Source organism: Pimephales promelas, chromosome 22, assembly GCF_988280905.1.
Source record: "Pimephales promelas chromosome 22, fPimPro1.hap1.1, whole genome shotgun sequence".
Lineage (NCBI taxonomy): Eukaryota > Metazoa > Chordata > Actinopteri > Cypriniformes > Leuciscidae > Pimephales > Pimephales promelas.
Window position 1 is genome coordinate 18,768,705 of NC_142790.1, and position 17,355 is coordinate 18,786,059.

At 36.2% G+C, this 17,355-nt stretch overlaps 1 protein-coding gene across 2 annotated transcripts in view; it reads left to right on the forward strand.

The window, feature by feature from the left end:
* The window catches only part of slco5a1 (solute carrier organic anion transporter family member 5A1), a 40,866-nt gene that overhangs the window by 4,369 nt on the left and 19,142 nt on the right, over positions 1-17,355 (forward strand). The window lies entirely within an intron of this gene.

The window sequence follows — 17,355 nt, forward strand, 5'->3', positions numbered from 1 at the left end:
AGATGAATTTTTAAGAATATCTTGACTACACTTTTTTTTATATAATTAAAATGAAGGAATGACTGGGGCTGTAATAATGAAAAAGAAATATTCTCCAATAATAAAAAAAAAAAAAACTGCAAATCTACGGATGCATATTGCATTCACTTGAAGAAAAAAAATCTACTCTGTTTTTCTGAATGAACGTGTTAATTTTTCATGAGAAAAAAAGTATTTGCTCGGTTTTTCTGAATTAACGAGTTAATGTTTCATGAGAAAAAAGTTTTTTCTCTGTTTTTCTGAATTAACGAGTTAATTTTTCATGGAATTTTGTGAGTTAATTCAGAAAAACAGCAAAAATAAATTTTCTCATGAAAATTAACTCATTAATTCAGAAAAACAGAGCAAAAAAAGTTTTTCTCATGAAAAATTAACTCATTAATTCAGAAAAACAGAGCAAATTTTTTTTCTCACGAAAAATTAACTCGTTAAAACAGAGTAGATTGTTTTTCTTCAAGTGAATGCAATACACCTCCGTACAAATCAGTTTATACCTCTTCCAGCATTTTATTAATCTAGGCCAGAATATTCATCTAAAATATCAAATTTTGCTCTTTACAGAAAAAGATGTATACAGATTTGGAATGAAGGGAAGTAAATTATGACAATTAAAATGTTATGGCTGAACTATGCCTTTAATGGTCTTGTTCTTCATTTGAACAATGGATACAACTTTGACCCTCAATTGGTAGCATGCAATTTCCTCTTAGGTGGCAATTCGTTAATGAGTTGCCCAGGTGTTTCTTTGTCTGATTTACAGCTTATCGTTGCTTATAGACTGCAGTCAGTCGAGGGGGGCCGTTTTGATTGGATTGGTTCTGTGTGTTTGAGTGTGTGTTGCCAAATACACAATGAAGTAATATTACTTCAGTAGGCAGCTCTGCAACTTTAAGCTCTGACACTATAATAACTAAGGCATTATTTCTGTTTTGGCTGTTGCGCTTTTTGTCAGAGATAGTTAATGCGCTGACGGCTCCCTGGTGGGTGAGCAGTTTTATTTGTGGTAGTAATTGAGGAATACTGTGAGATGCATGAAGGCTCTGTTATATTGGTGTGATGTGCACAATATCAGGACGCCCTGTGTAAAAACACCTACTCTGTCAGCCCGCTTCTGTTAAATTTAGAAGGGGATAACAGCTGATGCATGTTGTGTGTGCGGATGTGAGAAAGGGAGAGACTCTGACTTTGTCGAGTGTTTCTTCAACAATAGGCACTTTTGGTCACTCATTTTTTCTTTACAATTTTAAATTATAGTTATACAAATTCCAACTACACCATTACTATTCAATATCATTCTAATAAAGTGATTTTGTGATTTTAATAATTTTATCAATTTTTGTCTTGTATGTCTTTATTGGGACAAAATTATTTGTTTGTTGTGGTAGAAAAACGATGCCAAACTCTGGGACATATTTTCAATTTTATGATGAATTATCATATTAGAAAGATTAAATTCTTGGACAAGGGTAAAACAATATAGAATCAAAAAAGCCTTTGTAAAGTGAAATAGTTTTTTATATGACGCTAAAATGGCCTGTTGTAGTGTGATCTTGTTGAAGTCTTTTTGAAGTTTAATGCATTGCATTTTCCTCTCTTCATGTGCTGAACAGGTCTTAAGACACATACATGCACATCCATTCGTCCTCTCTTTCTCCTCAGTTTAATATTTTCCTCCACACGCTCCATCCATTATGTGCGATCATGTTCACAGGGCTTTGCTTGTGCTCTTCTGTGTGCCAATGTTCTGTAAGGCCACACATCACGGAAAACAGCCACTTCAACTCATCCACAGTTGCACATTAAGGGTTACTCAGCAAGTAGCCAGAAAGCTTTTTACTCCCCCCACCATTACAGTCCCATACTCTCCTCCTCCTTTTTAAACACATCACCGTCCTTGTAAATGCTTCAGGTCATGGGACATGAACTGTGTTATAATAAAGTCTTCTATTTCAATACAAACTCTTAATTGATTTTCTGCAGAAATGGATTCTAATCCTGGGTGTCCAAGTGAGCGAATTGCAGCGTTTGGTATCGTTAAAGGTCACATGAAAACATGGTATTCAATTTCCGTATGATCTGAAACGGCTTGCTTTGGGGAATTGGAGCACATTTTTTAGTAGTGCGTGCTGCTCAAAAATCCACATAGTCTATATCTGGACTGAGTGAATAATGTATGAATGTGTGTTAGTTTCGAATGACTTGAATGACAAAATGATTGTACATTGGCATTTTATATGGCTTGAACATTATGGGGCCATTACACCTATGTGCCTGACATGTGAGCTGCCAGATTGGCTCTGACAGATGTCACATAGTTTCAAATGGGATCAGAGCACTTGTTATGGCATTAATCGTAATTAGTGCCTGTCCGCAGGGGTTGCGAACAATTCATGTCAATTTGAACAACTCAGATTAAACAATCTTATTCTGCAAATTAACCCTAATTGCAGATCCGGGGTTTTCACTAAATGATAGCGGGTTGAGCTAAATTATTACAGATCGCTTTATCCATTGCTTGGGGAGTTACAGCCTTCTACCTTTGAAATTAAATTTCTGTTAAAACTACAGGAGAATAGGGCGAGGAGTTAAATATCATCTTGTTGAGTCCTTTAATCTTTGTTTTTGTAGTGTGCCGGTAGTCTTTAGTTGATGTTTACCTCAAAGCATTTTGAGATTACTGCATTCCAGATATTTATCTTAAGCTTATTTTAAGATGAGCCAAGCAGTTACTTAACACTTGTGCTCTTGTGTGATTCTTGATGTTTGAATGCTTCTGACAGTATATATCTTTGATATACAGGTTACTTATATCAGAATAAACACTTGAATGGAAGACTGAAGGATTGAGTCGATTATTCCACACTTAATAAAGGGGAATTCACTCCTCTCACAAAGAATAAAGAAAGAAATAAGAATTTTGTGAATTGAATATATACACTCAGAAAAAAGGTACACTGTAAAACTGAATATGCTTTATCTAATCAATAGAATTGTTGCAACAGATTACAAGCAATATTAGTAATTAAATTTAACAAATTAGAATTGAGTAATAATTAATCAAATTATTAGTTAAAGTATAATGTGTACACCAAAAAAAAAAAAAAAGTATATATCACACTAACAGACAGACGTCAAATATTAATTAAGAACTCTTCATTTTATATTGCCAACATTGAAGACGTCTAATGTTAACTAGCAGAATCACTGAAGGAGAAACTCGTAATTTTAAAACAAACACTGATCACCATAATGGTGAGGTGACTTAAAGTTATGTTTGTTTTTTTGGTTGTTGTAAGTTTTACTCATTTTAAATGGTTAACTTTTAAGGAATTCATTTGATTAATTATTACTCAATTCTAATTTGTTAAATTTTAATTAATAATATTACTTCTAATCTGTTGCCACAATTTTTTTTTTGGTTAGATAAAGCATATTCATTTTTACAGTGCTGTCACTGGGGCGGAACCTTTTCAAAGGGTGCACTTTTGTACCTTTTTCTCACTATGGTGACTTGAATGTCTGTCCGTTTAAAGCTGGTGTTTGGAAAGTAGCGCACAAGTGAAAGCTTCAGTCCAGTCGTTTAATGCAACCACATGGAAAGTAATGACCAGCACAGTCTTTGAAGAAAGAAAGTTTTACAGTTGTATTTTTTGGGTGAACTATTCCTTTAAGAAATGCAGTCGCCTCTAGCTTTGTGTGTATGTGGACATTTAAATCTCTCCGTTACATCATTGCTCTGAAAGACACCTATTGTCTCTGCTGACCTCCGTTCTCAAAATACATCTTGTTGCTGCTTGTTGAAATGGCACAATATGCGTTTGGAATCATATTAAACTATTAAACCGGAACGAGAGGAAAAAGAGGTTATATAAACCCTCATACCCTATCCATCTTTTCACTGAACCCTGTTGTTTTGCTATAAATGCATGGTAAGGTGATGATTTGCAGCCTCTCGGTGCATTTGCCATGGCTTATATCCCTTAATCACTCTTTGACCTGTCTGGGGTTTTGGATGTGACTTTGTCTCATCTAATGACCTTCCCTCAGGATATAAGGCTCTCTGAAACACACAATGTTTGCCACATCTCAGTCCCCATCAGAGGCTGCTACATTCTATGCTAGTTATGTATCCATGAAGTATGCCTGTGGGATTTAAAGGTTGAAATTCTGAAAGTCAGGACTCAGGAGTCATATTATAAAAGTAACAGCACTTTTGGCTCGCTGGTTGACTTTAAATGTGCAGTCATTGCTGTAAGACTTAATAAGCCCAAATTCGCAATTCTTATGATAATCTGGTTTTGAAAAGCTTGCCCCAGTTCAGAGCAGCATCTGAATGTGTATGTGACATCTGCTACTGAAGACTGGCTGGAGTATTTATTACAGGACTTGCTTAGTTACTCTTTGCATGGATGTTTTTTGGCTATATGACTCTGAGGAATTCTATGGTCCTCAATCTTCACATTGCTGGTTTTAGGGTTTGGGGGACTTTAGAGATTTAGTTTGTAAAGTGCACCCACATGCTGTCATTACAGATGGCCATCCAGGGATTAAAATTTCAGTAAACCATTGAATTACCTTGTCTTTCATAATTGGGGATGTATGTCTCCCAATAATAATGTGAAAATGTTTATGGCAAGTATGTTACTGTAATTCAGTTGTAGTCTTGTACAGTCTTGTAGTCTTTGTTTAGATCATCTTGATCAGTTGTTATTTAATGTTTTAGAGAGAATCCTATTAACCCTAAACTTTTAAACAATAGTTTATTATTATTATACTTTTATTTAGCAATGACTCATTAAATTCATCAAAATCGACAATAAAGACATAATGTTATTAGTATTCCCCTTAGAATAAATGCTGCTCTTTTGAATTTTATATTCATCAAAAAAAAAAAAGCATCACAGTTTTGACAAAAATAGTAAGCAGCACTTTTTTTAATATTGATAATAAATGTTTTTTCGAGCAGCAAATCATCATATCAGAATGATTGCTGAAGTATCATGATGTGACACTGGAGTAATGATGCTGAAAATTCAGCTTTGCCATCACAGGGATATATAACATTTTAAAATGTATTAAAATAGAACTTATTTTAAATTGTAATAATATTTTACGAAATTACTGTTTTACTGTAGTTTTGATCAAACAAATGCAGCCTTTCATTGTGAACATGAGAGACTTTCAAAAAAACACACAGAATCTTACCAACCCCAAACTTAGTAATATTTAAATTTATTAATATGATTGATATTTCAGAGACTGAAAAAAAACTTGTATTTCAAATTGTATCTTGAAGGATGGTCCCAGATACATCCACTGATGTCTGATCTAAGCTCTGAAATGAATATCCACTGACCCCGACTACACTAACTTACTAGCTGCAGGTGTATGTGAGTTCATTCTCTGACACCAATGCCCAGACACACACAAAAGATGCCCGTCTCTCTGTCCCTTCCTCCATTGGGCTCTCATTGTCTCTGACCACTATGCAGATAAAACACTGTGCACAAGCCAGTCGGTCCAGATGGCTCTTTTAGAAAGAATGTGCCGAGGGATCATCCGTCAGAATACTGTGTCATGGCAAAGGCATTTCTAAAGCTCATGCAATCAGTTCAAAGCCAGTTTGTAATCCAGCGTGAGGAGAAAAACATATGCATGCACTGGGATGGCCTGTGCGTGTCTTCATTATAGACTTCCTCTGTGATTGTGACCCTGTCAGCCTTTTCGACTATTATAGAGATGACATAATGTATGGCACATAATCACATTTATAATAGTGACATCAAAAGTTACCAAACGCATCAACATTTAGGCAACCTGATTATAATGCATGTATCTTTTAAAATTGAATTTATTATTATTTTTTTTACTTTTATATAATTTTTTATTTTATGTTAATATTTGTCATTTTATTTATGCTATAATATGATCTTGCGCTGTTTTTTTTCTATCTTGTGTTTTATGCTAAAACTTTATCTTATGCTATGCTGTTTATAATTTTTTCATTTTATTTTATGTAATAATTTTCTGAAATTTTCTGTAATTTTATCTTGTATGCTGTAGTTAGTATTGTAGTTTTTATCTTCTGTTGTCTTATGTTGTTGTTGTTTTTTAATCTTATTTTATTTATGCTTTATGCTATTCTTGTTCTGTCTTTACTTTCCCAATTAAAGTTTTCTGTAGTTTAGTACCACGTGACTTCTTTTATTCTATGGTCAGGTGGCAGAGAAAGAGTGAGTGAACCCGAGAAAAAGGAAAGGAAATTCAGAAAGCGAGCATAGAGCTCCCATATTGGATGGGATTTCAGATTTGAAACCAGAGTAGTCATCTAACCTCACGGTGAATGACCTGACGCAGTGGTTGGCAAGGGTAAAGGTACAAAGGGATTACCAACTATTTCTTTTGGGCAGTTCCAGTAATAACATTCCTGCACTAAAGCCTTTTAATGAGTGCTGCGTGCCTTTGATCAGCAGGTCACATGGAGGTGGTGATCGCCATTTTGGGTTAGGACGGTCTTTAGCATCAGCCATTCCCTTTCTCAGGTGCTGTCAGAGGATGTGATGAAACATCAGCTCTGTGGATGCATTTGTCTCTTCTGAAATGTTCCATTAAAAGAATCACACATTTCCACAGAGTTTAAAGCCCTGTTCAGATGGGACACGTTTTCTAAATGATGTACAAGTCATAATTCTTATCTTCCGACATCTGTGATTTCATACTGAATTGGGCTGGCCTAACATCTCTGTGTTTATACAGAGGTGGCAGTGTGTGTTTACTAGTCATGGATGTTACAGCAGGTTGTGCTTGGGTGCATCATGAATGACATGTTTTTTGAATTAATAAAAGTTATTAATATAACTTTTATTTATTGTTAAAATCCTATTTAAATAAACTTCACATGAGTTTATAAGTGGCTGTTTATAACAGAGACAGGGTCATCTAGACAAGTATCTTACCTGCCACTTATTTTTAAATTGGCATTCTTTGCATTGAATTATTTCATCCGACACCATCCATATTGAAATGAAATAAAAGCATGTGAAAGATTGATGTTAAGACGGTAGCTCAGGTTGGTCAAAAAACACATGGAGAGGAGAGAAACATTTGTTCAATATCAACAATATCGCACAGACATTTGATCTCTCTAACATCCTCCATAAAAACTAGTTTTGTCTAAATAAGTTCTGCATCCCCATCCCGTTTTTTTTTTCTTCCCCTAAATATGTCTAAAAAAAATTGTCAGTGAAAAAAAGACTTTTCCTCAGTGAGAATGAAAGTCTGTTTTTTTTTTACAGACATCAATGTCATAAAAACTTGCCCTATATTTATAGCCCTACTACAGATTCTGAAAGTTTCGTTTATGAACCCTAAATATTGCAATGAGTATTACATTAGTTAGCATGTGCATGACATGTACATGTCTTCCAAACACTTCAGAGTGTGTGTATAGTGTCCAGTTGCCTCGTTCAGAAATGGAGAAAGCCAATTGTGGCATATAACATATATCATCAGAGCTTTTATTAGTCTCAACCACTGACCGTTCAATCGCATCGTGAGGTGCTTTACATGAACGTTTTTCAGTCCAATAACCCCACCAATACGATTATCAATGGATTATTTGACTGCACGTAAACGCTTGTTAAAGAAATAGTTTACCCCAAAATAATCGCTGAATACAACATTTGCCAGCTTTACTAGTGGTTGTTTTAATCAATAAGTCAGTTTATAATAGGTTAAATTAGCAGGTGACGTGTCCATTTAAAAGAGTTCTTCTCTTGCTTCAATGTCCTGTCCTACCTTACTGGAAACTGGTTCCAAGTGCATTTCTTGGCAGCCAATGCCAAAGCAGCAAATAACATTAAGGTGGCAATTAGTCTGTGGAACAGGAGGTCAGGTCTACGAGGAGCATATCAGCAGTTATAGCGCCAACACAGAATGTAGGATGGTGATGGGAGTCCCTTGAAAGATTACCTATGCTATCTCCAGCTGGAGGAGAGCGCATGGGGAATCTGGTGTAGAGCCCACACGCCACTTTACATGGGGAAATCGTTGTCTTAAGCTGAAGGCTTTGCTCTTTCTTGGAGGCTTTGTTGGGATTGTGTGGACCACTTTTAATGGTGCTTTCACATTTTTTTAAAGCATGAAATCATGCTGATACTCTCAAATATGGACAGTTTCTGGATCCTTAACTACATAACTGTGCAGAACAAAAGGAACTAGACATGATTATTTTATTGTCCATTGAAAACTCTTTTTTTCTGCACGTCCACTTAATGCAGTGAAAAAATGTTAGTTTGTAAAGTTACAGGCCTGGAATTCCTGTAACAGACCAAAGAATTTTTAATCAAGGCAATTCCTGTCATGGTCTTCAGTTTAGAGCTTGGAACATCAGCAGTAGTGTTTCAGATTTGTAGTGAATGTTGCTGTCAGCATCCACGCGTTTGCTTCAGAATCAGCAGAAGGCGTTTAGAGAGTCAGCAATGTGCAGCAGAACCCCTGGAGAGACCCACCGGTTCAGCAAATAAAGTGCTCAGTCGCTTGGGGTGAGTGAAATGTTCATGGCTGGGTGCCCTGTCCTGACTATTTTTCTTTGACTTTTTTTTATGAAGGAATTAAAGATCCCAGAACAATCTTTGAGGTCTCATTTTGATAATGGCCTGTGCAAGTTTATCTAGTGCATAACAGACAAGAGAATCAATCATTTCTTATTGCTATTTTATAAAAGTGTTCTGTGCTTGCATATTGTAGTTTGACTTATAAATATTACAACCTCCATAATGTCATAACCTATAGACAAATTTAATTTATAGCTGAGGAGCGGAAGTGCATTAAGAACATTTGTTGGTGTAAATGTTTAATACTCTCTTGATAGCTTGACTCTGATTAAATATATTAATCAAGCCGCTGATCTAATGTGTCATCTCATTTTATACTATTATCTAAACAAGAATTCATAAGTGGTTCCATTTGAGAAACAAAAAAATCTGGTTTTCGAACATCTCAACTTTTTTTTTTTTTTGAGCACAATCCAAGTTTGATTTTGAATAAGGCTTAAACTTGAATAAGTTTAAAAGAACAGCATTTATATGAAATATATAAATCTTTTTTAAAAACATTAAAAAGGTCTTTACTATCATATTTGACGGATTTAGTGCATCCTTGCAGTAAAAGTAAGTATTGAATTGTTTAAAAAAAAAACTGACCTCGAACTTGTGAACGGTTGTGTAGTTTGGCATCAGATGTAGATGGACTGACCATATGGGTACAGGTGGACAGCTTTATCATCAACTTGCTTTAAAAAGGTTAGAATATAAAGGGTTAGTTCACCCAAAAATTATGTAATTAATAGGAAACGTAACCAAGAAACATAACTTCTTGTGCGTCATTACGCATTGTGATGGCATCATGGCATTTTATTACCGTCCAAGTTTTCTTTTTATAAATACCAATTATTGCGTAGTGAGCAGCATACGCCTTCTTTTGTGTGTACGTAATGTTTATAAATGAGGCCCCTGGTCTTATGAGGAAACCTGTACAGTATGGACACATTACCAATTTAAAACAGATCTGTAGCAAACATATTTTTAAAGAGGTAGTTCACCCAAAAATTAAAATTCTGTTGTCTTGTACTCACCCTGTCATCCTGTCAAACTTGTATGATGGCTTCATGCCATTGGCCCCTGTAAGTTGCTCCGTCAGTATAGTTAAGATATTGTTAGTGGGTCAATGAAAAGTTGTGAGATGTATCATTGGAGTCCTGCTAGTTGTTTGCTGAAGCACAGAGTTTCTCTCTCATTTTTTCTCTTTCTGTCTCCTCTGTGTCAGCTCCTCTTTTTGTCTGATGGATCATTGCTGCTCTGTGGCCTTTGAGGCCCCTGTGTACTGTCGGCACCTCATTAGCCTCAAAGTCACACCTGCCCCAGGGATGCAAATGCCCTCCGAGAGGACTTGTTTCCTGCATTCACAGATTTGTGCTGGAGGTCCAGCTTAGTGAAGTGAGTTATTCCTTATATGCCTTGTGAAGTTTCTGACCATAATTTTAGGAGTACCTCAAGGCTTTGTAGTCAGCCCATTCCTATTCTTGCAGCTTCCTATACAAAAGGTGTTGTCTATCCACTTATTTTGCTCTCCCCTGCTTCAGTTAATTGAAACGTCATTTCGACCGAGGGGGACCCCACCCCGCAGCAACAACCTGCACCACGGCCCAGAATTCCCATAGCTATGGCCCTGGATGCGAACTACATAAAATAACTTTTTCTGGCATTAATGCAAAAATGTATAGTAATTATTTAAATGACCCCAAACTTTCAGACAGCAGCCCTAAACCACAGCTGTCCTTCAAAAATCTTATTCAGACACCTTTTCTGGGTGATAAGTGTGTTTGCCATCCTCTTAAAGCCACATCCAGTGCTCTGACTGGATGGTTGAGTTTAATTGACCTTGTAACAAGGTTGAGGTTGTTCTAACACACACACATATATATATATATATATATATATATATATATATATAAGGTTAGAACTTGTAAGAAGACACTGCTGCATCAGCAAGTTGCCATGACAATGTCATTCCCCATTTCATTGTTTTTTACCCTGTCTTATAGCAAGGTTACAAGGTCGAACAACCACAGAGATTCAGTGCTATGTAGTTACAGCAGCTGGGAATTGTTCCCTGCCGCTATATTTTACACATAATGCTGCTTTTCATTGGTTACTTCCTATCGTGACAACAAAAAAGGATGAACGCCTTTCTCTGAATTCCTCTTTTGAGATATTTTTGGGCTTCACCCCATTGAACACTGTGTGATAAATTGCTGCATATTATGCTGTTGTTGTGCTCAAGCACAATTCTCTCGGGGTACAAGGCTTCATTAGAGCCCAGTGTGAGATTATACAACTCATGCCCGTATTTAATCAGCTTCATGCTCATAACAGGACAGAAGTCTTGCAATAAATCCCCCATAGGGCACAATCAGTGACATCGGGGGATGTTGCCATGCTTTATTTCGTCATATGCTTTATGCTCAGTTGTTTAAAGGCTGTTAAGGGCCATTCATTATTTCTAGCACTATTGAATTCACCTTGCGCAACCTTTTTCTCCCTTTCGCAGAAACATCAGTGTGCACAGTCTGACTTAAATTTTTCGGCATGGAATGAAATCAATTTATTAATCATCCCTAATTATTTTTGCCACTGGGGACACAGCTCATTTAGCATGAAAGCTGCTCGCTTCAGACTTCATCTTCTTCTATAGCGATAACAAATCCTCAAGGAGTCAGTCAGGGTTGGGAGTGTTTCAGTCAACCTCTGTGAGCTGTACCGTGTCTTGATGCCGAAAGTAAAGTGAAAAATAGCAGTTCCTTGCCCCATGTTACGAGCCATATCTACAGCCATCAAACATGGGAAAAGAGAACACATACAGTGTGTGGTGTTGTTTTAATCTTTTAAATGAATGTTTCACTATTTGATGTTTAAAAGTCATAGGGACACCTTTAATCTCACACTATTACCGGTACACTAAAATTCTGCAATTTATTATATTATGTTTTATTTATTTTATTTTATTTTATGTACTGCATACTTGTATATATTTTGACAATATTTTTTACAAATTAAAGTTTAATATTATTAATTAATATTAAAATCAATCCATAAACATTTTATATTAATTTTTAATATAAATCATAATAATGTAATTTAAAAATATTATTAAAATATTATTTTCAATAAGTATGAATTATATACATTTTGACATTTTTCTACATTGCTTAGAAACTAATAAATATTTTTATAAATATATTTTATTTATAACAGGCCACTAACATTTATTATATTATAATTATGTCCAGCATACATCTACCATGGTGATTCTTATTTGTTGTCTGATGTATCGGATCTGAATCTTTTACGGCTGGTTTCACAACCAAAGCTTAGATTAAGCCAGGATTTGGCCTTAGTTCAATTAGGATATTTAAGTAGCTTTTTTAAATAAAATTAAAAACATTACTGGAGTCCATCTTGAGACAAAACAATGGCACTGACATATTGTATTTTAAGATTTGTCTTTGCAAGTTGCTTTCAGTTAAAACATCTCTAACATGCATATTATTCTGGGACTAGGCTTAAGTCGGTGGATAGTGTTCTCTTTGACATGTCCGCTGAGAAGGTCTGTTGTGTAAGTTTTATTGCTAAGGTTGATTTGAAATTCATGGAGCATAGCATGCTTTTGTGACGTCAGTTGTTGACGTTGGTCATGACAGTAGGTTATTGCATAGCCAGCATGTTTTTCTCCTCAGCAAACACCTCCTCTGTCCTTCCCAGGAAGAGGGAGAAAAAACACATCTATGCTGGTATTTTGCCAGGCAACAATTAAATGACCCTCCTTCACCCTCCGTTCACACATAACATTATTAACATGATCAATTGAGACAAAAGAAACCCGTTACACAATTAGGAATGAAATATATGCAAGCCCAACTGTGACATTTGAGATGAGCTCTTTCAGTTATGGAGTGGAGACCTGATGCTTTTGGACTAATGTTAATGATTATGGATTAGATCTGTGGGCTCAGAAACTTGCCTGTTAATAACTGGCTCACAGGTCATATTGTGTTTTTAAGTCCATTTTGATTGTGATGACAAAAAAGAGTGAGTCAGTTGTTTACTTGGTGATTAGACTGTCCAGTTTTAGTAATGTGTGGTCTGCCTCCTCTTATGTAATTTTTAAGCAAGATTTAGCAAATTAATTAGATTGAAAAAAGGGATTTATTTATGATAAACCTGGTTATTATTTATTTAAAAACACATTCAGTTTATTATTAGTACCATTACATAATTTTTGGTTGTTTCTTACCTTCTTATGTCTGACAAATATGCATTACTGTAGTTTGTTTATTAGTTTATGTTAAACTAAACAACTATGTTATCCAACTGAAACCTTATATGCAATTCAAATACATACATCTTAAATTTAGGCCTAAATATGTTTGGAGTGTGCTGTTAGGACTATGTTTCCATGTTCCAGGGAGGTAGAAAAATATATTTTTCATGAGATTGCAACTATACTTAACATTAACAATGGGACTTTATTTCTTCCAGTTTTCATGTAAATGTGACTTTTTATCTCTCAGTTGAACTTTATTTCTTATTTGAACCTCATCTTGCAATTACCTGTTATATAGGCTATATATATCTCTTTTTTTACACTAAGGGCTAAAACTGGCTTTCAAGCATTCAGGACATCAAGCAAAGTCTATTTCTGTGACGTTTGCTATGCCAAAGAATTCAAAACTGGCTCACCTCAAAAACCCTCGACTTGACACCAACTGATAAACTGAAAGGCTGGGTTTGTTTTTACGTAATAGAAATCCACCACATATTTGTGTCTATATCAAGGTTATATCTGGCATTTCATGACCACATTTCAAAAATGTGAATATTATTGGACTGATTCAATCGGTGTGTTTATCTAGGGACAATAGCTCTGTTTTCTGTCTCTTCTGTTCAGGAAGGAGATAAAATTACACAATTTGTAGTTTCTCAAGTATCTGACATTGAAATCAAGATTTAACTTTATTAAGTGAGACTCTTACTAGTCTTTATTATGTGTTCAGTGTGAGCACTTGTTATAGTTTAATTGGATTAGTATCATAGCATTAATGTAATGACATGCCATTCTGATTTCAGATGCTTTGCACAGACATGTTCTTCATGTGTCATTTTGTTATTAGAATACATTTCCATCTGCTTATGCAGTTTAAGGCCTGCTACCACTGAAACACTTATAAAATAGTTTGGACTGTTAATGAATTCAGGATGAATTAATAGATGACTTTAATGCTTCAGACAAAGGCAGTTTATTATTTTGTATCGGACTGTCTGGTAAGGGCTGATAAGAACATTTTATCAGCAGCTTTTGTAAGAATACAGCTTTTTTAAGAATAATTTCTCTCCCCTCCCATTTTCTCCAGGGGTATTTTCAAAGAACCTGTTATTTAATTAGGCTGTAGATAAGGCTGATTGAATGTTTAAGAAGTCAAAACTAAACGAGAACCTGGTGGACCAGAGTTTGCAAAGAAAGCCACCCATGTGAATAAACGAATAGCATGATGGGAAAACCCATAAAGTGTATAAGTGACTTCACACGGACACAGCTTTCTTTTTAAACTGATTTATTGTGGATTTGTTGAAGGCAAAGGGCAGGATGAAAGTGTTTGTGATTGAGATCAATCATGGGTGCTTCTCAAACGGAAGGCTTTGTCCTAGTGAGGCTGTGTCCTTCCTAGTTCAGTCGTTTGGAGGCTTGTAGGCTAGAGTCCTCCTCAAAATTGAAAGCTAGAATGAGACGATTTAATAAGTGGTTACGTTTTAAATGTTTCTGCCCCTGCAGTTAATATTCGTAAATACTAATTAGAAAAATACCAATACTGTGGTCTCCCAGTGGTTTACATTGCAGTTTCGCATTATGCGATTAATTTACAACAAAACAAAAGAAAATATAATTCCTTTATCGCAAGCAGTGCGGGGCCAAGAGCTGTGGGAACGGAACGATCTCTAGTCCCACGGAGGAGCACCCGGAAGGATAAAAACAATGATGACGGTGGAAGATGTGAGGGGACCAGGCCCAAGAATTTGTGTTGTTTTGTTTTAGTTTATGCGGTTTTGGTCTTCTGCTTTACTTTTGTAGTTTGTTTATTTTGTGATTAAAGTTAACTTTTACTGTGATGGAGGTTCCCACCTCCTCCTTCCCTGAGCCTTTAACATTGTTACAGCCTTCATCTTCAAAATATATTTTTTTGTCTTGCATTACATAGTGAAACTGAATGAGCTCCATCTCCGATAATTCTTTTTTGTGAAGTAGAATTTGTGCAAGTGATTGGAGGACACAATGGATACACTTGATGCATCCTTCAAAATAGGCTGAATGAAGTATACAAAACTTAGGATGCCTTCAAAGTATCCTTCAAACTGAGTCGTCCTTTAACGGAGCTTCAGGTATGCGGCCTTACTAGTCTAGGACACAGGTTTCTGATTGAGAAGCACCCTTCACAATTTAAAAATGCAGAATGTTGGCCATGACATATCTTGAAGAGTGCTGTCCCTTTAATAGTAAATGCTTGAGTGAATAGTATCGTCATGTTGTTATACCTGACATTTGCTTTACCTCTATTTATGTTTTTTTTATGAGTGTTTTCAGTGCATTTAGAATATCAACCATGTTTGTATACAACCATAACGTTTAAATAATTCACATCATTATTGGTCAGAATTTTATCATCAGCTCATCCAAAAGAAAAGAAACAATTAAGTTGTTCTTATTTGTAAGTCGCTTTGGATAACCATCTGCTAAATGAGTAACTGTAAATGTAAATTTACACACTCATTTTATTCTGTCAAGAATCACTTGAAAGTCAATTGTATTGGTGGTGTATGAACCAGGAGGAACCAGACAGCATAATATGTGATCAAACAGACAAAAGTCAGCCTGTCTCATATTGCAGTGTGACCATCACCCATTGCTAAATATGGTTCAGAGTGTGAAATATCTGTGCCCACATGTCATGCCTCTCTGCCCAGTGTGACTGCGTGTGTGCATATGAGATTTGGCTCATTCTCTCTGCTCTGGCTTTAGAGGTCTCACGTAAGGACAGGAAACAAAAGTCTAAGCCAGTGCAGTCCTGTTTACATCAACTAGAACGTGACTTATCTGTCTCCCTCAACATGTTTGTACTTGTGTTATATAACCCGGCAGGCCTTTGGCCAAACCTTCTCCCATATTGAGTCAGATTAGATTAGGCCTAGTCGTGTTACTGCACCTGTCTCGGTTCTGTGCGAACTTCTGGCTGGATCAGAACCAGCTTGGCAGTCGCGTTGGCCATGTGGAAGTGGAGTCCACTGCTGCTTTCTATGAACAGGCTTAAACCAATGACTGTAGGGATAATGCTTCCCCACTGTACACGCAGCTCTCCAGCCTCGAAAGCGACAACACAAAGCAATCGAGCCTCGCATATGCACCTGTCGAGGATTAGGAAATGCCACCAAAGTCCTTTTTAAAGAAAGTCAGTGCTCTCGGCAGTCATTTATGCACAGCCATGGATACCAGTCATGCGAGTACAGCTTCAGTTTACTTAAATGGATGATGGTTGAAATCTCCAAAACTGTTGGCTTGTCTTGTTGCAGTGTCAAATAAAATACATTACATTGGTTTCACTTTATTTTTTTATTTAGTCAGTCATATTACTTTGGTTGTGCTGTTTGTTGTTGATTCACCAAAAACAATTGTTTTTGTTTGAATTGGGTAACTTAGATTACACTGGTGGCACTGTGTGTCTTTTAATTTCTAAAAAATAACTTCATAATAGACGAATCCGACGAGCGTTCTGTGTAGGCTGCCATCTTGTGGCGACGCCATTACTGAGCTGTTACACCGGCATAGACATATGCACCAGTATGTAAACAAACCTCGGTGATAACGCGAACGCACCCTCGATGACAGCTACAGCCAGGCAGAATGACTTGTTGGGTTGATGATGTTAGACAGTGGCCTCCAGTCACAGATGAAGGTACAAACGATCTTACAGATTATTTATGAAAATAGCTTGGCAAGCTAGCTAGGCTAACGTTTGCTAACGAGGAAACTATAAAAAGATCTGTCCAGTTGGCAACAATAAATAAATGAATGAAATCAAATAAACAAATTCATGTTTTTCATTTGTGTCCATTATTTATCTAATTTTCACATTGCAACGGGCAAGGGTAAGGTAACGTTACAGCTAGAAAGTATACATAATATCAACCAATTAGTGTTTTTAAACCATGGAAAGAGGTCAATATAACAGCAGGAGAACAATTATGTCACATAATGTTACATTTAGCTCAGGAAAGCCATTTAATGACCATAGCATGTTAATTGAATAGAAAAAATAGCAAGAGAGGAGATTTTGCTGATCACTATATCACATATTTATTCTATTTTTGTCATTAAATAATTATTATTATACGCGAATGTCCGCGTCTTGTATTCGCCCAGGAAATCTGTGTAAACCATACGGCACCAGACAGGGGCAGTCGATCCGGGGTATTCACAATGTTTTCTCTTCAAAATTGAAATTTTACTGCCACCATTGAAACAATTTATAACGGAAACTGTTTACCCACTCGACATTATACAAGGGGTAACATTGTAACGTTAGTGACAGTCGTAAATCGCAGGCTGTTTATTCCAGTGGACGCAAGTTGCAACTAAAACAATAGGAGGCAATGGCGCAACACTACCCAGCAACAGCTCAGTAATGGCGCCCGCTTACTTCCGGTAGTT